Source organism: Pseudopipra pipra, chromosome 3, assembly GCF_036250125.1.
Source record: "Pseudopipra pipra isolate bDixPip1 chromosome 3, bDixPip1.hap1, whole genome shotgun sequence".
Classification (NCBI taxonomy): domain Eukaryota; kingdom Metazoa; phylum Chordata; class Aves; order Passeriformes; family Pipridae; genus Pseudopipra; species Pseudopipra pipra.
Window position 1 is genome coordinate 46102703 of NC_087551.1, and position 25825 is coordinate 46128527.

At 40.7% G+C, this 25825-nt stretch overlaps 1 long non-coding RNA gene across 1 annotated transcript in view; it reads left to right on the forward strand.

Moving 5' to 3' along the window:
* Window positions 1-423: 423 nt before the first annotated feature.
* The window catches only part of LOC135411437 (uncharacterized), a 45753-nt gene continuing 20351 nt past the window's right edge, over window positions 424-25825 (forward strand). Inside the window, exon 1 of the long non-coding RNA XR_010429151.1 lies at window positions 424-516. This is a non-coding gene — a long non-coding RNA (uncharacterized LOC135411437). The remainder of the gene's footprint in view (window positions 517-25825) is intronic.

Here is a 25825-nt window from a genome sequence, read left to right on the forward strand (position 1 = left end):
GCTGTGAAGCTTATCTATGATGTTGCAGGACCTTGTTTCTCTCTGGCAAATTTTGTTTGTAACAGGTGAGGATGAGTTGGTGCAGACAACAGCAAGCTGTGGATAGTAGTAACTCCATCAGCTCTGAGGGTCTTTATCATAGGGCCTCACTCAGTGATAAATACAAAAACAGGACATGAACCTGATCTCTGGAAAGGAATTAAAGACGACTTCTGAGCTTGTGACAGACCCCAGTGAAATCAAAGTGAGTGCCCAAGTGTCCCATCATTGTCCTTTCCTGTTAGTTCATGAAGCATAGTGGGACAGCAGTCCTACTGAGAGCCTCTAGGGGCTACTGCAGTTCAATAAATCATAATAAATAAAGTGCAAAACCGCTTTTGAGTCTGAAATGGGCTATGTTAATCTCTAGTGTACTATCTTAGACTTCAGAGGAGTTGCATGCAACACAATTTTGCCCACTGAGCCTTTGCAGACTGCTCTCGCATTACCATGAAGGATGAAGGATAAAGGATGGCAGTGAGTACAGAGTATTCTCTTAGGACACAGTGTTTTGTCTTGTTTTCCTGGGGGAGAAATTAGTCTTTCAGTACTCTTTCTTGTTTTGTTCCCTGCTTTCTGATAATATTATAAAAGTAGCATCTTTATGTCACGCTGTGTTCTGCGCAGAACACACCTAATTTGTGTACATAACAGTTATTTTGCTCTTTGCTAATGCCTTCATGAAGTTTGCTTTTATTTGAGTTAACAAGAATCAATGTTTTACTAATTTGTTCTTTAAAGATACCATACACTCTTGATAATTCTCTCCCACCGCATGGGGTTTGGTTCACTGTGAAGTGTTGCACGCATCATACAAGGCACAGCAAGAGAGCGTGCATGTGAGAGAAGGGGCAAGCCTGAGAACAGCCTATTTGAGAAACTCAGAATTTGGAAGGAAATCTCTACAGGATATCAAAGCAAATTTCACTCCAAGAAGGTTTCACTGTGTCAATAGATGTAGCACAAAGGCTGCCTGTTGTTTCACAAACAATGAATCTTCTCCAGCCTATAAATAATGTAAAGACAAATCTCAGGATTTTTTAAAAATTCTGCTAGCTTGAGGCCACCTACCCAGCATGCCTCCTTGTTTACAACTTCCACTACAAACATATATTGTGTTTGTTTTCAGACAAACATCAGCTTTCCCAGCTCCTGCAATTAACCTCTAGTACACATTAGCAGCAGCCTTTTAAGCCACTTTTACATCCAGTGATGCTGGGCAGCATGGTGGAGGAGTAGTGGGCTCTTACACCACTAAGAAGTGAGCTCCTCAGCAGGAGGTGTGTGGTGCAGCCCCTTTGCCATACAGTGCTGATGAATTACTGCAATCAGCTGCCAGCCCTTTGGCAAGTACCTGCTCTTCAGGTAAACTCCCTTAAAGCCATTTATAAAGGTAAAAGAATAAAATGCATTCAGTAAAGGTTTTACCACACCTTACATAGATCTTAAATGGAATCTACACAAAGGAATGGATTCGTAACATTTAATTTTTTGTTCAAAGGTAGCAGGTCATCCTTAGTGTAAGAGGGCCTAGACTCCCAATATCTCCACAAGTGCAGGTGAATGCTCTTACTGCTCAAGCCCTCCCTGCATTTTGTTTGTCTCTCATATGCATCCTGTGCAGATGCAGTAAGCCCAGGGGAGAGACCTGGTGCTTAGTCTAGCCTGTCTTGCCAAAGATAGGATGCCTTCCACAGCATGGAGTCATATGCCTGGACTCCGGCAGGATGCAGAGGGGACAGACCCCATGCCTGCCCCTTCCTAACCAGGAGGGTCTTGTAGGAAATACATGTGCTTATTCCTTTTGCTTGGTGTCTGATCCTGTCCCTATGGTCTAGGTGTAATCTATGACAAGTGTCCGTTCACATGGTTTTTAGAATCTCATTAGATTGTAGATGCTTAGAAAGAGGTTTTTAGTGTAATCAGGAATATGGAGTCCTGGGCATTTGCATAGCTTACAGAAAGGAAAACAAAAGTCCACACTGGTGGAGTGTGGGCAACATGGGAGATTTGGATAGCGGTTCTGGAGTTAAGTATTTAAAATCCAATTTTTTTTCAGTTTCAGCCACTTTCACTCTTTATTGGAATGATCCTAAAACAAATTGCTCAAAAAATGAAATTTGGGTCAAGGACAATTTAGTCTATGGCTCTGTCTACTACACTTTACATGAAATATTTATAATGATGAAAGGGACCTGAGTCTTGACTACTTCCAAATACCCTCAGAGTTTCCTCTTTGTTGTTAGCCCTTTGGTTTTCCTGGAGGCTATTTTCAAATGAACCAGAGATTTTTAAAACGAATGCAATTTATTTAAAAGCACATTTTTGGGTTCAAGAAGGGACAAATAGTTTATTCTAATACAATGTAACAGGGCAAGACTATAATGAAGTACGGTCCACACCAGAGAGCTGGATTCAGCTGGGATCAGTTGAGGAACAACAGCAAGCCATAACCATTCATCAGAGTTTCAATGCTGTATGGAAAAAGGCACCCACCCAAATCTTCCCGGTTCTCTGAATCTTGCCCGACAGGTGTTCATCCACACGACAGCAACACAATAAACTGCTCAGCCAAATTCTGTGACTGGACACAGAGGGAAAATTCCCCTCTCCTCTGCTTCTGGTTGCATCACTTAGGACAGAAGGGAAGTAGTTTCTTGGACAAACTATGACTGACCCATTGTGGCAGTTATACGCATTTAGGAGCTTTCAGCCTGGCAGTTGTATAATCATGATGTATACTTACAAAATATAAGCAAGAAAAAGCCTGAAGTTGCATGAATTTAAGAAAACAGCATGGGGGAGGGAAGGGTCACCAGGTCAGATGCTGTTGCTGTGAGTCCTCCAGAAGGTCAGTTATTCTCAGGCTTTTGTTAGCTCTTAAAGGTATTCCAGGTGCACATCTAACCTCTAGGCCCTACATATCTGGGTGAGGTATTACTTCCTTACTGCCCAAGTCAGGTTTTGTGTTCTAAAAATGCTCTACAGAAATATCATTATAAATCCATAGCTGGAAGGGCCCATGCATCTTAAGTGCTCTTTCGTTTTCCACCTCTGAATATTCTGCCAGTGGAGATTTAGAACATTGGCTCTGTAAATGCTTTCATGTCAAGACTAAAGGCAACACTTGTTTAATTCATTCTTTGACCCAACAGCAGCTTTATCTTAGGTTATCACTTGTTAAGCTCTCTAGAATGTTTTAAACATGAAGAGAGCTGCTGTGTATATATATCCAGTGTATTGTATTTTACTTGAACAAATTTGACAATAGAGATTCATAAACATCAAAACTATTTCCTTTCTGTGCTGCAAATTATGCTTTAGATTCATTTTTCTAGACAGAAAAAAAAGAAAATTTATCTTCTATCCAATTTGTAATTCTTTACTCTAGGTCACAAGAGGTTGCAGATTTATATACACCTGCTTGTGTGTCTGTATTTTTTAATATACTTGTGTGCATAAGGAAAGTTTTGGTGTATGTATATAAATATACCTTTATATACAGTTTGAGTGCATATGTATTTATAAGTATAAATATGCACACACATGAGGACAACTGTAGCAATTATATACACTGCAGTGTAAATGGAGAATTGGATATATACATCAAATGCACTGCAACCTGATTAGAATAATAATTAAAGTTTGCTGTATATCAAAATAATGTACACTACTCTGTGTAAACCCATGGGTTCTGACAGCATGGGATTTACCCCTCAGTTTTCAAAAAGTTACAGCTGTATTTAAAATCAGAATCTAACAATGAACCCTCAGAAGTGACGTCAACAGAATCCTCTTTGATTTGCATCACATAATATGTTTCAGAAACTCAGAAGTCTTGTAATACAGAGTAACAAGACTTGGTATCAGACTGTGTATCTACTTCCAGCAATGGTGCTTTCTACACCATAAGACAGATAAGTTTTCACCCAAACACCCCATTCTTGGACTGTAGTCTGATTCCTCCCTCCCCTAAAGTCATGACAAGATCTGAATACTTGCCATCCTCTTATTGCCTCTTTAAAAAAACAAAACAAACCCAACAACAATTAAAAAAAAAACAAACAAAAACAAACAAAAAAAAGGTAAAAAAAAAATCAACAATTAGTTGGGAGCATAGAGTGGGCCACAAGCATCCAGCGATACATTCCCCAGTGCAGATAATTAAGGGACCAAGGACCTCAATGCAGACAGAGCAGCTGAGCCCTGTGCAGAGAAGTGGGTGCTATTTCAAATAGTTTAGTCTCAACATCCATCTCATCTTCTGGTTACCCACTGTGACATCTGCACAAAAATATTTAATAAGCACATAATATACTAGAATGAAACTGCAAAGCTCAGTGTCTGTGCAGGAAACAAACATACCACCTGCTCCTTGGTACTACCACCTACAAAAAGTACATGCTGCACTCCTTGGCATACTTATGACTTTCAAGCCAGAGATGGGGAAGCCCTCAGCTGACAATGGCTGCTGGTGGCCGTGCTGTGTCACAGAAGCTTAAGTAACTCCTGTAACCCAGTGGCGATCAGCTAGGGCATAGGCAGTGATGGTGGCAGAGCTCTGTCAGATGCCTCAGCCCTGAGTAATTTCTCAAGAAGACGTCAACAGGAGTAACATGAAGAAAATACCCTGAATGGAAGGACAGCTAAAGTTAAAACTCCATCAGGAAGAAGATGCTTTAGAAATGTGGGCAATAGCTAGACAAGGTTTAAATGATCTAATTTGTAACTGCAAATGATAGTTGCCAGCAGCGAAGAGGATACTTAGAAGAGAGATTTCTTTCTGACACCTGCTTGTTTTGAAGCACGTTATGGTTTTAATAATTTTTGGTTAATACAGGCAGCAAAACCTATTAAAATATAGCACAGAACTGCAGAAAAAAATGTGCCACACGCAAATTAACTGGTTGTGGCTGGAGTACAGGATAAAAAGCAAGGTGAGAAGGAACAGTGTACTAAAGTGAGTTGGAACTAGCCCTGACTAATGCAACCAGCAGATGTTACCTACAGTGTTACTCAGCTGCACTAGTCACAGCTGTCAAAAAGTTAGATTCTAGTCTAATTTAACCCCTCATGCTTCTAAGGCTGGTGGGGCACCACCACAAAAGGCAGCTCCAGAGGTTAATGAATCCCAGCTATTTGGAAGACAGCTTAAAACAGCAATATCTGTCCTCTCAAAGGAGCAAAACCAAATACCATGAATGATACCTCCTTACTTTTTCCTACTTTTAGCTTACTTTCCAGCTGCAGTTAATGTGAAATTAATCCCATTTATGACCCAGATTGATGTTCATAAGAAAAGAACAGCACTCTAACATAATGGACATGCTGGAACAGCCAAAATCCTCTGTTTTTCATGTGTGCTTGGGGTAGAAAGAAAATTAATTTGTAAAATACTCCAACATCAGGCACTGTGGAAGGTGAAGACAATGGTAAGCATTTCTGCTAAATCTCTGGTTCTGTGCCATAAAAGTTAAAAAAGTTTTAACTATTTAACCATAACCAAAATATCGAGCCCCCGACAAGTTGGACTGATGTCCCTGATGCACCAGTCACCATAAAAACATTCAATTGCTTTAATTTTAGTTTTCTTTTGAGTTCAGAAGGGCTTCTATTTAAATTTGCTGCCATTACTCATAGAAAAGGAAAATCACAGCTCACACCGAACGACAAAACCATATTTCCTTCTTTTATTAAAAAAACCCCTGCACATATTTTTAGGAGTTATAAACAGTTAGAAAGCCCTGAGGCCAGCTGAGCCTAATGATTTTCTATTCAGTGCTTGGAATTTTCTTAAATAAATAGATAAATAAAGAAATCAGCTGTCAATCCTGTGCTTATTGTTGCACTAATGTCAAAGCCATTAAAAAGATAAGTATGTAACATAGTATGCTCCACTAGCACTGAGGCAATGACATCTTTTTAGAGTATGAGTAGAAGAAATTATTGCAGACGTACATTTTGAATATCTATTTGAAGCTATCATGTTTCAGTGAATGAAATGTGTTTTATCCTTACTTAGTCTGCAATCAAGTCTAGCTCTATGGCTTAGCAGGCTAATGTTCTCACCACTTTAACTTTCTTGTTTGGCAGGGGATCAACCTCTCTTTGCTGCTCACATTGAGTAGGCAAACTTGCAGATTTCAGTCCTGCTGGCATTTTTCTCTGAAATAATGAGTTATAGTGTACCTTTTGGCCTGACAAAGAAATTGTGAGTCTGGGAGCATTTCCCTCAGACAGTGTAGGACCTCAGAGAGGGGCTGATGGTGAAGAAAATTCATCATTGATGTCACTATAAACAATGCAGCTCCTTAGCAAAATGCTTGAAACACATGCAGAGAACTAAATTAGCCATGGCAAGAACAACAACAAAACCCAGTCTATAAGCACTTAGGAAAAAATACTCAGATGAAAGCAACAGGACTAAATAACTTGAACTTGAATGGAGTTATCTGGGGTTTTTTGTTTCCTTGCAGGTCATGTAGGAAGGAGAAACAGTGCTACACCTTTGATGTAGTTTTAATAAATATTCAAAGTCCCTTCAATTACTGCCTGAGTAATTACTGTGGATGCAAATAAAATGAGGAACAACAGAATGACTTTCTGGGCTTCCTCAGGGGAATGGACTTTGGAAGTAGCAGCACTATATTGCATGTGAGGCAACTTCAAAAAGAGAGGGAAGGAGAAAGCTGTGAATAGTAGATGTTGTAAGCCTCTCAAATACACTACATTGATAGCTGTGCATGTAGAAGAGTCTGCATTGGCACTACAGTCCTCAGACACTGTGATTTGCCAATCACAGTTTTGGAAATGATACTTTCTTGCTCTTGGTACTCTGAAGGAAGTCTGTACATTATCCTGCTGCCTGCTTCAGTGAATCCTTTACAATAAAATAAACCTGGTCATGAGAAACACAGAATGTTTTCAAGCCAAAACACAAGTTAAGAGACTTGTGTTTGTAGTGAGAATTTAATTCCAGCGATCATTTTGAGCACATCTTATGTTTCAATCCACTGATTGCCATGCTGTGACCAGCCTTTTTTAGACGCATACCATGATCCCTCTTGTGATTCCCCCATGGTACTTCAGTAACACCGCTTCTCTCAAGAAAGCAGGTAGGGCTTTGTGGTAGCTGTTTTTAAGCCATTGCAGTTAATGAAAATATTTTGGACTGTGTTGATGAAAAACATTGGAGGGTCTGCATGCTCTCTTGAGTAAAGCTGAGAGATATCACCAAGTCCACGGATTAGTCATATTGTTCTCTCATTGTAGAAGTCGAAGAAAGCATTTAATTCGTACTGAAAAAGAGATACCTCTTGTTGTCTCACTCCATCTCTCAAGTTATCAGCTGGACAACCTTGTAATCTCTACGATGACACAGCAATAGGGTCCTACTCTCAGTTTTTTCCATTCATTAGGTCAGTGCTCCCACTGTAGTTATCACTTCACCTGACTCTGTGGTTGCAAGGATGGGGTATGCATCAGTGGACTCTATAACCTGCCAATTTTCTGAGAATTGTATCATCACACAGTGTGTGGATCTGTCCTCTGAGTCTTAGAGAATCAAGTACCAATGTCTCACCATCATGTAGATACACAGTCAACTCCTGTGATGTTGCTGTCCTCTGGTAAATCTAAAATGTGCTGGTCTTAGCAATAGTAGAACTTTCCTAAAACTTAAAAATGTAGACAATGGTTTAAATACTTCATGCCTCAGTCAAGCTAGTTGAAAGATTGAGGAATACTGAGGATGAGGTGTAAACACTGAAAATCAGAACATGGGTGTGAAAGTCATCTTTCTGTGCTTCAGCTCCCTGTTCTGCATTTTGTAATTTCTGTCAGCTGACAGTTGCTTTAGGGAGCCTGTATGGGAAATGCTGGGTTTCCTCTACTCCTATTTCCATAGATAGGGCAGTCTCTGCTACTAACTCTTGATATTCACATTTCTGTTTTGGAGAATGCAACCCACATCATTCAAAGCTTGTGAGTGACAGGGAAACCTGCACAGGAAACAGGATCCTTCTGTTCTGCTATTGCTGGTTAAGAAAGACTCCCTTTCTGATTGTCATTCCAGTGGTCCACAACTTTCTGGGTTTATTAAGGGCTACATTTATTATCTCTTGCCTTCTTCTGTGACTCAGCAGCAAACAGGCTGAGATTTACAAACAAAAGTAAAATGACATCAGCAGTTGTCAAACAGAAAAAGACAAAGCTGACAAAGACATTTTGCTTTAATGCTTCTAACCAGATATTGCAAGTAACAGAATGCACACACACACACACACACAGAGGAATATTCAAAATGGAATTTTAAAACAGTTGCCAGCATCCACATCCTGAAGAAAGAAAAGTCACTACCTGCCTCAATAGCAACTTATATTTCAAGTTCAGCTGATCAAAAGTGAGCACAGCAGTAGCTGTGGTCAGCTGCAGCAGCTGAACCAGTGAACCCTTGCACTGGGACTGAGCCAACAGGTGTCAGCTGGGCAAGCAGCACCTACCCATGGCATCAGCCTGATAAAAGACCTCAGTAGGATGTGGGGATGGTGCATGCCCTTACAGCTATGCTAGGCACTTCTTTTCTGTTACAGGTAGTTTCTGCATGACCAGTACTGAGGTAAAAGGATTGGTTAAATGCAGGGTAGTCATGGATTTCTAACTGTGCTACTCTGTGTATGGTCAGCTCCTATCAGTGACCGAGTCATCCATGTTATCCACACACAAACTTTCCCACCAATGCTAAGCTAAAGCGAAACCATATGCCAGGCTCTTCTGGAGCAGCAGTAGAAGCACCCCTGAATGTCATGCCCTGGGAATCACTTGGCACAGTCAAAACCATCCAGTAAATTCCTTGCCAGCATCTGATAATTTTTTTTATCTTTCTCCAGTTTTCTATGTCACTCAGAGAATCAAGAAGCTAATTCATCCCATAGATCAGCTTTCTGCTATAATCAGGTATCCTGTTTGGCATTTCCTTATCTGATCAGCTCACCAATTATTTTTCCTTGTACAGAAGAATGAGGACCACTCAAGTGAGAATTGATTGGGGTTTGTTTCTCAAAGAGCCCAAATCAAATTTTTGATGATGTTACCCGTGGATGCTACCCAGCTTTAAAAGACAGGTGCTCACATATTTCTGTCCTTTCCTTCCCACCACAGCTCTAACCAGAAAGGAAAAGGGCCTGAAACATAGTCAAAAAGATTTTTTGCTGTGGGCTTATATTTCTTCACCTCTGCCTCTCTTTCTGCCTCTCCAAGATTCCCTTGATCTTTTGGTTCTGAAAGTCGTCGCACCAACTTTCAAACATATCCAATCATTCATAACTTCTCCCTCTGAGAAAGATATCAAACTTCTTTTGCATGTTTATTTCTGATCCTCTTTACAGATACATTTAAGAGCTTCCTTACATTAACATCCCTACTCTTCACCTTGCTTAGGATGATTAATTTTTCTTTTCAAAACTAAATGCCAATATTTTTTTGATCTCAGGAGTGAAACTGACCTTTTACCTCTGGTTTTTTTAATAGCTGTGGGGAAGCATTGTTAGTTTTGAAGCCTCAAGCTCATGGAATTTTCTTCTTGAACAGAAGTTTAAGCATAGCCAAAGCATGTATTTTTCACCTTAGATAATATGTCAGTTCTCTAAGACTGAGAGGCTCAACAGGTAAATGGCCAAGGACTTTACTGAAATCAACCATCTAAGTTAGATCAGCTGAGACTCTGGTTGGAGATATCAAAAGCAATCCTCTCTAGACAGCAAGTACAGTCAGCAATTGACTTTAAGTTACTTTTCTTGTCAGTACATACTTTTTCCTTGAGGATGTCAAAGACTGTTTTTCTGAATCTCCTTTGTACTTTTTTGTGATGTTCTTTGTGTTATTTGGGTGTAAATTCACCTTCATGTAACATATTCACTTCTCTTGTACCTTGATTCTAGACTGGGTGCTGAGCTGATCTCTCTGTGAAAGCTGTCTGACACATCCTATGAGTGTCACTGAACAAGACCGAGTAGCCTCTTTTTCTGCACATTGGTTTTTCATACTTCAGTGACTGTCCTGTTCATTTTTGGAGGGTCTTGTAGCTCCGCTTCATTTCCTACGCAAACCAACAGCTGCAGTTGAGTAGGCTGAAAGCACTCATGTCCATTTTTCTTCCACACTGCCCTTTCTTCATGCTTTTTTCCTCCCTATACCTTCAACAATGACTGAGTTAGGTGGTAGAATATTTCAAGACCCAAAAAACCGCAAAGCGGCGACTCCTTAACTTCTTTGCATCTTCCATAATGATCAGTATTCTTCTCTTGTGTGGGTGGGAAGGTATGCATCAGCACTGCTGCCTGGCCAGAATGTTGCTGGGAAATGAAGTTTGGTAGAGGGGCAAAGCCCACAACAAAGAATGGAAACGGGAGGGACTTGAAGTCTCTGGAATGTTGTGATGGCTCTCCAGAACTGGAGTATTTCATGCAGTTTCTTGGTTTGCCTGCTCAGGTTTTCAATGAAAAATTGAAGTGTTCTGCAGAAAGCAGAATGATTTCATGAATAATTCACTGCAACTGAAAGCTCAATTCTCTGTTGCAAAAGAGTTTGATGTAAAATTTTTCAGCTGCTTTTAATTAGGACGAATGTAGACCTCTCTCTGTGCTGTCCTGGGGCTCAAAAGGCAACACAGCTGTTGTCCTGCATCCTCAGTAGCAATAAATATTTGATCAGCTTGTGTGCTTAAGATATAGGCTTGAGAGGAGGGAAACAAGGTGTAGGTTACTGGAAGTCCCCTTGGATTCTCCTCAGAAATTACATTACATGACATTCTTTTGGCCAGGGATAAGGCTTATTTTTTCCCTTGCTTGTTTTTTCATTGGATTTTTGCATTGCACAAAGCCTTAGGTTTGTTCATTCATTTGTTTGAAAAATTTCACCCTTGTTTCCTATTCTGCCATTGCACTGGGTATGTCGCCTGTTTGTTGCAACTGATATTTTTCACTGAGATGGATTAAAGTATTCAAATACCTTTAAGCTGATGTGCTTCTAAATGAAATTCTGTAATTATTACTGAGGATATGTACCATAAGAAATAATTATCCCATTTTCGGTGTAAGAGAGAAAACTGAGGCTGCCAATTGCTGCATGGACAACCTCAGCAAAAAGGTCACCACAAGCCACCATAGCTGGTTTGGGAAGTTTTAACTGCACATACATTAGCTTCTTCCTCAGCAGAATATGTGCTTTTTAATCCTCAGGACTTCCAGAGTCAATGGACACCTTATCCCTGACCACCTTCTCATTTTTCTGCCCAACTACTGGAATATGGGCAGCATTTGGTGGAGGTGGCACATAAACCCTGTGGCTGATTTCATCATTCTGTCAAAGGGAGGAAAATAATCAAAGAGCTGCAGCAAGAAAACAAATGGCCAAATATTTGTTGAAGCAGGAGGTTCCAATTCACTGGAGCTCAGCTTATTACAGGCCATATGCCTGAGTGGCTCCTCTCACCAAGTGCTGCACCCAGATATGGAAACAAGTGTGAAAGTGCCTGTGGTTCATCAGGCCTGATTTACTATAGCCATATGCAACTACTGAGAGACTGAAAATAAGAACCTGAAGAGGCTATGGGGCTAAGAGGAGAAAGAATCCTTGACAAAATATAAAATTAATATATAGATTTCCCAAATATTTATGTAAAGATGTTAACAGGCAATAATAATTTGCTTTCCAAGCTAACAGCAGATGCTCTTGTTTTAGTGCCTAGGCTATATTCATTAATGATGATCGATATATTAATATAAATAGGGAAATAAACTGAAATGCTCTTCTACTTTATTTTTAAATATCATGGGTTTGAATTAATAGTTTCTCTTGACAGATATCATTAGCTCATGTCCTTTTAACTATGCCCAATGTTTGCAGGGCTTGCTGTGTAAATGAGGGACTAAGCACATGACTCAGCTCCTGAATGATGGATGTGTTACAGAGACTGAATGACAGAACTGCCAGAATAAGGAGAACTGGAAGGGTGGAAGAAGTCTGGTTTTAACCTGGCATTTCAGCTATCTTTACTTGGCAGAGCTTGTTCCCAAGAGTGCTAAAGGCTTAGGCCCCAGCCGACCATTTCGTTTGAGTGTTAGGAAATCTTAATCATCTAGCATAGGCAAGTGACCATCAGCAACAGAGTTTGCTCTACAGCTGCTGTATTCCCCATTCTCTCTGCAGAGTGATCATTTTCTTATAGGTCTTAGTTGCTTGGTGACTTATTCTGCAAGACTTTTTCCTGCCAAAGTGGGTTTGCTAACTTGGAAAAAGTATTCTTATTCAAAACAATGCGACAATCACTTTTAATTATTCTGGAGGAGGTACTCCACTCTAACTTCATATCATGTCCTTGATTCAAAAGGATTTCTCTAAAGAAGATGATGCTTCATCTCTCATCACCCCTTCTGTATTTTTGTGGCCAGTTGCACAGCTCTGTGGCCTTTTTCTCCTCTAGACTGGGGTTGTGTCACCTGTTTAGTAGCTCTTTGCACACATAATTCTCACTGCTGTCATAATTCACTACATAAATCCACCCACATTTTGTAAAAAGGATGATGACAAGCTCTATTTCATTTCATTTCATTTATACTCCCCCTCTATGCAAGAGACTCCTGTTCTACCTTTGAAACCTTTCACCTTTATTCTCCACTTTGGTGGCTTTTGCCTCCCCTTTTATATTGCCTACCTGAAGGCTTTTTTATGGCTTGTGTGTCTTGCTTAACTTTCCCAGCAGCACATCAAGTAAGGATGCCCTTCATAACTACAATGAGCTGTGCTGACAGCATTGGTCTGTCTCTGTTTTGATTTGAAATGCTGTTACATGAAATGCTAGGAAGGTGTCTAGACATGGTGCAGAGTAGGCATCACATGCACACTGTTAGCAGACATTACTAATCCCTCAATGCCAGTTGCTGTCCTCATCTGTGTTAGTTCAGAGAAAAAAAGGTTCAGAGAAAAAAAGGTTATGTGACAACATTTTCACCTGCACAGGATGGTTTTAATAGCTTTTCTTCTCGTGTAACAATAAGCAGAACTACATATGGAAAGTTGGTTTCTTAGAAATTAAAAAAATTGTCTTACCAGTCTTCATAAAATTTGCCATTCTTTGCTTCTGTGTCACATAAAAGTCCATTAATTATCTCACTGTCTCTGAACATGGCTCCAAAGAAGAAGGTGACCACCTTTTTCAATAAAATTGCAGATTTATAATTTTCCAGCTCAGTGAATTGCTAGCATTTAAATATATTGAAAGGCCAGTGTCAGACTGTCCTGCCTCCCTGTGCTGCTGCTGGAAGGGTGCCTGAGGAAAGAAAGAAAAGGAGTAGAGAAGAAAAAACAGGGCAGGCAGATGTGATGGTAGGAAAAGCCTACAAAACCAGAAGGGATTAGAGTGCCCAGAGGGGCCTAAGGCTCAGAGTCTTAGTGTCTCCTCAACCTTCCTATTCTCCCAAGTGGGAGCAATGAACAACACTAGGTCACCAGACAGGGCAAGACTGGTTTCTCTAGAGAGGTACAGCCCATCACTTTGGCTGTTAGATGAGGCCCAAGCTGCCTTTTGCCTCTTTGCCTGCTGACTTTCCCAGGGAATATCAGGAGAACAGGACATGAACTTTGCACCACGCCTCAAATCCAAGTACACTTGACACAGCCATGCAAAGATGCAGGATGATTCATACTTTCTGTCAGCTCTCCTTGGTTGAGAAGGGGAAAGATGAGTCCATGCAGGACATTCCTGCTGTTGTCTGCATTTGAAAGTTGGTTTTACCCATCTGCAAAACTGTACATTCTTCTCACAATGAGGAAGGCAGGAAGAAAAAAAGAGTGTGAAACAAGGTAAAGTGGCTGAAAAAAAAAGAAAATTAATGTTGATCTAAATGAAAAATATCAGAAGGTAGACGGATGGGGGGTAGCAACAAAGGCAGAGCTGGGGCTTACATTTTTGTGCATATAGCTTGTGATCCTGACATACAGCTAAGCAACATCTCGTGGCTGCCTTAGCTGAGTAGGACAAACAGCCTTTCTTATAGACACAAAATAATAAAGTATCCAACTCCTCTCACTGCTCATAGTAACATGCATGCTCCTCAGGGCACCAGGGTACTGCTGGTTTGGACACTGCTGGTGGAGTGAGCAGCATGGCAATCTTCTACTAACAGCTCAGCTGAGTCCCAGGAAACTGATTTAGAGATGAGAAAAGATTTTGGGTATGTGGATCATCTGCTGAGAGCAGTACCAGCTTGTGCCTGGTTTTAGATATGGATGGACCATACTAGGATTGTCTCTACTGCCCAATTGTGCTGTGAGAGATGACAGGGCTGTGCCCAGCACAGATCTCTGCCAAAAAATCACTCTAACCATTTTGTTATAAGGGCTGCAGAGACAGCAGAGAGTCTCAAAGGCCTTTAAATATTGGATCCTGCATTTCCTTTGGCTCTCTGTTTTCAAAACTAAGGTGGTGTGATAACAGCCAAAAGGCTTTTCTCTTCCTTTGTAGGAAATTTTATTGGAAACTCACCCTGGCTTCCAGGTTGCACACATTGAATTCTACTGTGTGTGAGGCTTAAAGATGAGACATCCATTTCCCTGGGGCGAAGGCTTCCAAGAGCCTCTGAGGGAAGTCCTACTGCTGAAATAACATCCTACCCATTCCCCTCTTCCCATCATGGTCCTTCTTTTTCCTAACACACCACACTGCATACACAGAAGTCCATTCATGCCTGTGCTCTGTGGTACTGGATGAAGATTGATTTTTGGTAATTGGGAGACCTGGATGCTAGTCTCCCTTGGGGTGCAAGCTTTCTATAAGAGGTTGGTGTGTAGGGTGGAAATGATGTCACCTCACCATAGGGTGACCTTAAGGTATATCTGAGACTGTCATGTCTGTCCTCCCTCCAGAAGCTGGAAATGAAGACAAATTAATATATCAAAAGCACAGTTAATCAGACTTACTTTATTGCTCTCTTAGGATGAGATATCCCTCAGAGGGAACTGTTTCTTTCTGGCCATCTCAGAGTGGTCATGTTTGTAGCTACATTATGGATAGCTACCTTTAGCCAAATAAATTGTACCTGCAGCCACACCTGTCTTTTAATTTACCCTTTGTAATCTGAGGTGGCACAGTCATTATTCTTTTGCAGAGATGTTGTGAAACTTAAATCCAGTAATGCTTGTGTGGCATCTACATGTGGAGGTGAGAACAGCATGGGAATGCCTATCAAACCATGAACATGACGAGCTGCCCTCCTGAAGGCTGTCAGGGAGGAGTTCCTCCGGCTGTGGCACCTCTATTCAACACCATGTTCATGAGGAACCAAGGGACTCACCTCCATGGCCTCATCTTCTTCCTGAATTGTTGGTAGCATGTGTAGGTCATGAAGTAGAAGGTTCGTTGCGGGGAAGGCAATACTGAAACGTCAGCCTTCCTAGATGCTGAAGTTCCTCAAGAGACGTCACAGCCATACGTTGGCAGAAAGTAAAGATACTGTAAAATTATTGTCAAGGGAGACAATGAAAGGCAGCTTGATGTAAAATTTCTTTTTGTTTCCTTCTTATTGAAATTGCTTCACTTTGATTACATTTAGCTCTATCACACACACATCAAAAAAATGCCAGCAAAAAAGATTCCAGCAAAACTATATGTATTTTCAGTTTGTGTTTTAAGAGAGGTTTTAATTCTACCAAAAAGCAATGTGTTTACTGAAACTATTTTTTCAAAAATATTTATTTTCCCAATACACAGAAGTTGCACTGAAATATTTTCTTCTTTCACATGACACATTAAGAAATTAGTTTTGCTACTTGCTTTAGCAGGATCAGGAGTTCATCTAAATTACTGTATGTCTGTTTCAACATTATGTTTCGCTCTAAAATCTTATTCATGAAAGTAATTTTCTGGCCATATTTTTCGTTATTAAGATTCTAGTCTTACTTTTTCCTGATTTTTGGAATATTTAATCAGTCACATTTCCCTGTTCCCACATTCTTGGTCTAAATATGGCAATAAATAGTTGTTTACAAGACACAAAAAATGTATCACAGTAATTAAGGCAAGACTGAGGGTCTCCTGATGTTTGCTTACATTGCTGTGGAAGAGTATGCACAGTTATTATGAAAACTCGCCTTCAGAAAAAGACAACTGTTTGAAACTTGCAGATAGAAAACAAATTTTTTTCTTCAATACATTCTAGTATCTTTGCCACAAACACTAACGAGTATGCTCTCCTGGATTGCTCATGTGGATTTGAAAGAATGCTTTCCCTCTCTTGTTCTCTCACAGGTGCACGCGCATACATGTGCACACATGCACACATATTCACATGCACAGAAAGTGCAAGTGCACAGAAATTCCAACAGGTATTTTAGTATGTGTCAGGCTTCATAACTAAAAGTTATTTTTTCTGTAAGGAGATTAGGACTTTGATTGACTTTCTATGGCATGTAGAGAATGTGAAGTACAATAAACCATGCTAAAGACTAGAGACCAGGTAACTGTACATCAGCAGCTAATTGTACATCACACAACTGCAAATGAAACACAGCAAGAGACCAAGAGACATGAACAGATTCTATTATACAGCACTATTGTGATGGTCTGAGAACAAAGATAGACATTCAGACCAAAACAAACAACCAACAAAGCAAACAAAAAAAAAAAATCAACCCAACCCAAAAATTCCAAAACAACTAAACAAACAGCTGAAAGTCCTGTGGATTTTTTAACAATTTTGTAGTTGAAAGGGTCTTCCTATAATTCTTTTACATGACAGAGCTGTGTCTCAGGTTGGACATAACAGCTCCTGCCTGCTTTCACAACCCAGATGAGCAGCAGTGATGTTTACCTCCTGTAGGATTCTCCACTTCTTTTCATAACTACCGTGCATTGGAAGAGTGAGAGGTAGAAGGATCCTGAGTCTTGGAACTGGTGTAGAGCAGGGTACTGGGCACAAAGAGGCTCTTCATGCTTTATCTGTCCTCACAGCATTAAAACATCAGTTTTGTCATGTTTTGCTGTACGTATGGGGTGTTCTTGTCAGGCATCAGGAGAAGCAATGGAACTCGTGCCCTTTGGGCTACGCACATCCCAGTGCTCCAGGGCCACTTTCATCCTTCTTTCAAAGATGGCTGCGGCTGCCCTAAGAAACACTCTTTCCAATTTCCCACAATCTGCAGGAGCCACTTCTCAAACCTTTGGACATTTGAGCATCATTCAAATGTCCAAATGGGGTTCTGTCTTGCTCAGTTAAAGTGGGTTTCTTTTATTAAATTATGTGTAAGGTCCTGGTGTAATATGATTTTTTGTGGAGGTGAGATGTATGTGCCCTTAGGTAAAGGGAAGAATATCACTAGGCAACAATGTCAGTACACAAAGCAATTAAAGTAAGACCAATTTCCTCACAAGTGCAGGCTGCTCTGCTCTGTGCTTCTATAGCAGAGTGGGTCAAGTTTTCTCATGTGGGAGGACAGCAGAGAGGATCTTCAAAGGATTTTCAGATAAACCTTTGTGACTTCCTGAGGATGACTAATATTGAAGATGGATGGTTGTTAGAGAGACATACAATTGCTTTTCCATTTTTTTTAAACATACAATTTACGGTAGTGCTAGTTTTTAAGTTGTTGGCTGGTTTGGGTTTTTTTTCCCATTGTTGACAAAGGTTATTTGTTACAAACACATCTATTAAGCCATTTCCAGGTCCCAATCTCCCTTGCACATACTGCAAAACATTCTGAGTTTTCAAACAGGAAAAATATTTAGCATCCTAAAAAGGTCCTCTGTGTTACTTTGAGGAATTCATTCAGCTGTTGGCCTGAAGCCTTACTGAGATAGGTGTACTGCTTCTGGTATATTGTATATTATAGTGCCTTGTTCAGAAATACAAACACCTTATAGATAAAGACTATCAAAGAGATAAATAACCTTTCTGTTTGGAAGATTACTTTTCTATTGAAAATATTTTGACCCCACTAGAAACAGAAAGGAGACTAATTGATAAAAACAACTCTAAAAAAAATCAAAATTTGCAGCATAAAACATAACCCATTTTTGTTTTGTCTTCTAAGCTGTTGACACACTGCACAATCCTTTTCCACAATGCAACCTCATGCAGTCTCAGACCACAGACTTTCCTGGTTCAGACTCTGCAACCAGACTTTGAAAAAAAACATGCTTCCCTATGTGTGCTGTTTAGCTTCCATAGCGGCTGAGCACTCAGGTTCTCCACCAGGATGAAGTCATGCTGGTTTTCTGCAAACACTGCTCCAAAGCCTACAGGTGGTTGCTTTTCTGCAGGGAGACTATCCATACAGTGAGATGTTATTGAAGGTGACTACGGATGGCAGAAGCAAATCCCAGTCAGTGAGCCATAACAGCCCACAAGCTGATGTATCATAATATACAGAGAAACGTGCTGGGAGTTCCTCAAAATGCTTTGGTGTAGTTGATACTACCTTGAAAATATGTTTAGGGCAACCAAGATTTGAATTTGCCTCCTATTTGGTGAGGAAGCAGCTGCTGGTTTCAGAGTCAGTGGATGGCAGTAAAGGGGTTCCCCCAGGAATCAAATTTATCACTCATTTGTACTTATCTAATAAATACAACATAATTATTATATATAAAAATATATATTAAGTAACATAAAGAAGTAAATTACATTCCCAAGCTCCTGTGGATATAATTTTACAAGAATTCAGAGGACGTGAACAAAAAAATGTGAGCTCGGTTTCTTTGTTTCATTTTTTCACCAATACAAATGCAGTGCTGCGCAAACAGCTCTCAGATGGCTACAAGTTAAATTTTGTGACTCTCTGGAGCAAGAAGGCAATTTCGTTGCAGTTGAGTCTTGTGCAAACAGGGTGGCTGTAAAAATCTGCAGTCACTGGTGTTAGTCATAGAAGTTATAACGTATTACTGGAAGACTGAACAGAGGCAGATTGCTGATGTCTTTCGGTAATGCTCTTTCCTCTTCATATTTGTTGTAGTATCAGACAAGGTTTTATCGTTGTCACATAGACATTTGCTAATAACAAGCAAAAGTCTCTGTGAGAGATTCAGGGTATAGGTAATTTGAATATCTCTTTTCAATTTTATTTTTGTTGGATCTCACAAAGTATAAAATATTTCCTTGTAATTGTTAACACACATCCTTCTAGCATACCGATTATTATCTCTTCTCCATTTTATCACACTGAACTTTTACTTTTTTTGTACTACTTGGCAGAGTTTTATATTTCTATTCTTCCACCAGATAGGTTATAGCTATGCTTGTATTTCTCTCTTTATTTTTTTTCATGCTGCTGAGCAGAGCTGGGAATTTGGATGAATTCTTACTGCATTTGCAGGAAGAAGAGCTGACTGAGCCCAGCACAACTGGTCTGTAAAGCTTGAAAAGGCCTTCTCCACTGGGAAGGATGATACCTTTGGGCGCATGGTGTGACTCTTGGGGATGGTCCTGTGTAGGGCTACGGGTTGGACTTGATGATCATTGTGAGTCCCTTCCAACTCAGCATGTTCTGTGATTCTATGATTCCGTGATTCTGTGATCACATGTTCATGCACTCCCACTCTCACAAAAAAGGAAAACTGATCAAAATAGATCATGATAATCTGTGTAGAAAGTTCAGATGTTTCATGCCCTGGACAAAGGCAGTGAGGTAGAGCTGTGCCAAGTCAAGAAACCTGAAGTTTTTTACAAGACATCTTACCTTAACATACCAGCACTCCTGCTTCCATTTTGGCCTGGTAGATAACTTATGTAGGGGCTGAGAAAGTCATCTGACATCAGCATAAGGAAAATGTTAAGCTCTCTCAGTTTCCAGCACATGATTTTTAAGACATTTTAATCCCCTCCCTTTCAAGTGTGGATTTACTGGGGAGGTCAAGGGGTCATTAAGACTTCCTCTGTTCCTCCATCATTAACACAGGACAACTCATCAAGGATAGGTGTTGGATATTATGATTTCATTAACATTAATACCTGTGGTTTGTTTTTTTTTTCTTTCAGCCAAGTCTTCATGATCCTATTTCTTTATTGGTATTTGAAGTTTAGAAATGGTCTTTCATTTAAATATAATCAGTTCAAAGCACCAATAAAAGACTTTACTCTTTCCAGTGCTTGTGAAGTTCTAGGGGGAAGAAAGGAGGCTTGCCCACCATTGTCTTGCTTCCTATTGCAAGGACCAGAGGCACAACGGAGCTGTTTCACCCTTCTGCACCAATGGCTGTACGTCACCCTGTGGGCAGTAGAGAGGGGCAAGGTCATGATTAGGCAGCCTCTTCATGCAGATTGATAGAACAGATGAAACTAAAATGAGATAACTGGCACTATATCAAATGCAGTAAAGCTAGGATAGTTCCTCTACCTGCTCTAGGGGCAGGCTGATGCTCTGACTGCATAGCCCATTTTGAAAATCACTCAAGGATGCACAGTTTTATACAGCCAAATACCCCTCTGAGTGTAAACAACATAATTTAGTTGGTATCATTTTACGGTTATGTATGCTAAAGCAGAAGGATATGACATCACCAAGTGCATCAAGCTGAGTGGTATGACTGACACACTTGATGGATGAAATGCCATCCAGAGAAATCTGGACAGGCTAGAGAAGTGTGCCTATGGGAATATTATTAGTTTTAAAAAGACCAAGGGTAAGGTGCTGCTCCGGGGTTGGGGCAACCTCAGGGATAAGTACAGGCTGGGGGATGAGCAGATCAAAAGCAGCCCTGCCAAGAGGGACTTGGGGTGCCGGTGGATGAGAGGCCAACAATGTGTACTCAACAGCCCAGAAAGCCAAACTTATCCTGGGCTGCACCAAAAGCAGCATGGCCAGCAGTTCGATTCTGCCCCTCTGGTCTGCTCTAGTGAGACCCCACTGGGAATGCTGCATTCACTCTGGGGTCCCCAGCACGGGACGGACATTGACCTGTTGGAGTGAGTACAGAGAAGGGCCACCAAGTTGATTAGAGGGGTGGGGCACTTTTCCTATGAGGAAAGGGGAAGAGAATTGGGGTTGTTCAGTCTGGAGAAGATTTCAGAGTGACCTATTTGTAACCTTCTAGTATCTGAAGAGAGCCTAAAAGACTGATGGAGAGGGACTTTTTACAAGGTCGTATAGTGACAGGACAAGGGGGAATGGCTTCAAATTGAAAAAGAGTAGGTTTAGATTAGATATTAGGGAGAAATTCTTTACTGTGATGGTGGTGAGGCACTGGAACAGGCTGCTCAGAGAAGCTGTGGATGTTCCATTGCTGGAACTATTCAAGGCCAGGTTGGATGGAGCTCTGAGCAACCTAGTCTAGTGAAAGATGTCCCTGCCTGAGACAGGGAGCTTGGGACTAGATGATTGTTAAGGTTCCTTCCGACCCAAACCGTTCTGTGATTTATGCTTCCATGCTTCTGTGATTCTATGACATGCTTAGCAAGGGGCACAAAATAAGCTAGCAAGAAGTTTTCTGTGTGTCTGTCCTCTTCTGTTTTTTAAAGGTAAGCTTTTTTGCCTTCTAGATGGAAGAAATGAGTTTCAGAGGCTCCCTGCTCATATTGGATCTCTTGCTCTCTGGAAATAGAAAAAAACACCAAACACAAAACACAACCCAGGTACACAGAACAGATGAAGTCAAAAAAGAATTGACTCTGGTTAAGTATTTTAACACAATAGAAACTGAAATGATGACCATATGATGTGTAGTGAATGAAGTGATATGGAAGGAAATGGCACATCACCACAACATTAATTACTTAATGACACAAAGCTGGTGATATAAAAAGTGCTGTAGGTAGTCAAAGCTGAATATAGGCAGCCTGGTGTAGCACTCTGAACTCCAAATATCTATTTGATATTCTACCTAATATTAGATTCTTTTTTTCTCTCCTTTCTTGAGACTGTCTTGTTTCTTTTTCATTCTTATTTTTTGCTTCCTTCAGAGTGTGTTGTTTTTCCCCAGTTCAAACCTCCTGGGACAGACTAAGCTGGAAAAACTTCAATTTGCTGCTATTTTACCCTGTTTTATTTAGCTTCATAAAGTTCCTTTAGAGACAGTCACTTTCTGGTGCGTAAGAACAAGATGTCATAAGGCACCTAGTAGAATAGTAAACCCAGGCTTTGATCAACTGCCAGAAATGGGGATGGGAAGAGGAAAAAAGGGTGAGATTTTTTTAAAAATGTATATATACATATATACAGGAGTAAACAGAAGTTAAAGATACCAGAGCTCAAGGAAAATAGGTCAGATGAAACCTGCTAGAGTCTTCCTCTAGAGGATATGAGTTCCTCCCCTCCGACTCAGCCACGGAAACTAGCTACCAGCCTTGTTTAGTGAACACATAGGGTAAAGCTTTCTATGTGATCATTATTTTCACCCAAAGCTAGGGTTACCAGAAATTCTATGTAGCTGCAGGCCATTGCCACATGATCTCATTTTCACAGCTTTCTCAGTGAGAGCTCGAATCTTCTATTCCCCAAATGCCCAGCTTGGAGAAAAAGACGAGCAGATCCCTGGCAATTTGCTGAGCTGTTCTGGCCACAATTTGCAGGAAGTTCATCACCTGCTGACATATACCTGTCATTCATCTCATACTGAAACCTCTCACTGAAGTCCTTTCTTCATGAAAAGGGAATTGGAGACAAGAATACACCTGCTTTTTGCCTTCTATTTTAAATGTGACCTCTTGTCTCCTGCTCAAGTTTATTTATATACACTGGCACATCAGAAAAGGGATTGGCTATGTTAAATACTGTGCTTTGAATTAGTGGTTTGTGCAGCATCCAAATAACCTGAATAAAGTACATTACAAAAAGACTGGAAATTGACATTACATCTATGCTGATGCGCATTTTGGTTGCCAAGAAAAGAGCAGTTTGGCTGAAGGATCCAACAAAATCTGCTTAGTGGGTCTTCCTTGGCGAGAACCCACAAAGCAGATTGCTTTCATACAGTACTCCCTTAATCACTGTAAAGAGGTTTCAGAGAGATTAATAATAACTATTGCAGTTGTTACACCCACGCACAGTGACTCAGACACATGGCCCCGGGAGAGCCTTTACCTGTGTGGGCCTCACAGCCACATGCCAATATTTAGTCCAATAAAGTTGTCTTTCTAGCAGCATGAATGATAATCTTGGAGGCAGATGATGACAGGACCTGTCAAACAAGCCCCTATGCTAAGACACGGCCCAATATATAACAGCATCTCACTAGAGCCACATTAAAGGCTGCAGTGGAGTTGCTCATGCTCCCTCTCCTTCTCTCTCAAATATCAGCAACATTGATTAAAACAAAATAATACTTAGTCCCAGTGTCATGCTGTGTTGCACCAAGAGAGGACTCTAAAAGTAATGAGAGCACATTTGGTTTAAATGAATTTTTGGCCAGTCTTTCTGAGTGCAGGGCTGAGGCAGCTGGCTGTTAGTCAGATGCGAGGCAGGCAGGAAGTGATCAGACAGTGCTGTGGCAGTGGGAGCGATGGAGGAGTTTTGAGCTGCTGCTGCTGCTAAATGTGTGGATAGCCTTGGCGCTACTGACCCTGTGCTGGCCAGAGTAGATACCCATCCATGGTTTTGTCTCTTTTGGAGCTGTTTTTTAGCTTAAATTTTGTGGGGTTTATGTTATCTTGTCCCCTATTTCTGACCTTAAATAGCAGCAATTGTCATTTAATTAACCTCCCTGGGAAGGGGGAGTGCTCAGGAATACACTGGCAAAAGTGTTTAGTCAGATACAGATTAGTAGAAAATAATAATTCAGTGGCTGCTACAGAGCAAGTTGCATCTAGCAGTCAGAGTTAACTAATTAGGGGTTGCTTCTGGCTTGTAGCTCATTTGATGGCAAAGCTCCTATTGACTTCAATAGTGCAATGGATTGTGGAAGCATTGGATTAGCATGCAAGGCAGAAGTGAGTCAACTGTAACATTATCTATGGAAATAAAGGCCTTCCAACAAGAGAACTAGAGCTAAATTGAGGACAATTAGGAACTGTTTGAGCTCTTATTCCTACCTGCAATATGGCAGGAGGTCAGGCTCTGAACTAACTAATTTTGTGGTCAAAATAAAGTAAGGCAAGAAACCACTTTGGAGAAGAAGAGAAAAGGCAGATTCTACCCGGCTTCCCTGATCTCCTCCCGTGACACAGTGAGCTACTTAGTAGATGAGGGGCAGACTTATGGCTGCTTTTTATCTGGACTTTAGAAACCATAGACACCATTTCCCACAGCTTTCTCCTGGAGAAGGTGGCTGCTCATGGCTTAGATTGTGTACTCTTCTCTGGGTAAAAAGCTGTCTGGATCCCAGAGAATGGTGGTGAATGGAGTTAAATCCAGATGGCATCCAGTCAGTGGTGGTGTTCCCAGAGCTCAGTATTGGTGCAAGTCCTGTTTAATATTTTTATCAATGATCTGGATGAGGGGATGTATTCATGCTTAATTAGATGCTGCCATCTTGGTCTGTGGTTAGCTCAGCCGCCTGTGAGAATCTATTCTTTTCCCACCAAGTTATGAGAAAACAAGCACTGATAAACTAGAACTTCGTCCTTGAAGGGAGCATCTTGTATAAACCATAATTAACTGGTACCTCAGTATTGGTTGATGGCCCTCCAAGGGCATTTGAACTGGAAAGTAAAGAGGAGGATGATGAAGTAAGCCCCCAGACTCATTTAGGAAAGACCCCCTGAGGTGCAGCACGCAGGCACAGGGACATTCCAGAGTACCCACATGTGCGCAGAAGAGATGCCACTTGCATACTGAGGGAAGGGACTGAAGGCCTCTAGCTGGGTGGTGCTGACCACACCTGCACAGGGTGGTCAGGGTAGACGTCACCAATTAATTATATAAAAAGCAGAACTCATGCTAGGAGTGAAATGCAAGCTTCACATCAAAGGACAACGTTGCATTTTGGGGGGACGCCCATTATCTTGTGAGCCTGCCGACTCCAAGAATGCAGCTTCTGCTATGGGTAATTCTAGGCATTCTGGGATCGGTAAGATAACTTCGTAAGCAACATCTGAGTGAGAGGGGAGTTGTACTGAGGGCTTATTTTCCTCCCCTTTCCTCTCTCTCAGGTTCTCGTTTTTTTGGCCACCTCTTGGTAATAAATATTGTTTTTGTTGAGCTTTCAATCAAAGTCTCTTCCTGTACGAAAGGAGCACAGAATTTACTTGTGTGGAGCAGTACAATGTTGGCTGGCTTACCTAAAGGTTTTTTTTGTTTCTCTAACTCCTTCACCCTCAACCCAAATCAGACAGAAATGACAGCAGGAATATGGGCAGGGGCAAATTCACAACAAAGTGTGTAGTACTATGTGAAACTGAAAAAAAGGATTGGTTTTCTTGTTTTAAGAGAGGAAGTCAAACAGGAATTTAACTTGAACAGTTGTTTGAAGTTTTTGTACTTTTTGTAACTTGCAGAAAAGCACAAAGACCTTCAATAGTCAGAAAAATTTTCAGACCAGAAATCACATCATTAAACTTGTGCTGTCCATATCAAAGTTGCATTAGTTTGCTCCCACAATTTGTGCCATGAAGTAGAATGCTTCTTCAAATTCACACTGTTCAATGCTGTCACTGTCTGCACTGTGCACAGCTAACCAGTTAATTTACAGAGTGGCTTGATGAAAGTAGTGTTTCAATAGCCAATCTCCTAAATGGATGTATACAGCCTAAAATAAATTATCAACTCACATATTACATTAAATTCCAGGATATTTTCCAGAAAAGTAGCATGTAATATATATGACAAAGTGTGTGGGCGTCTGCATTTATGAAATGTGGGTGTGGAA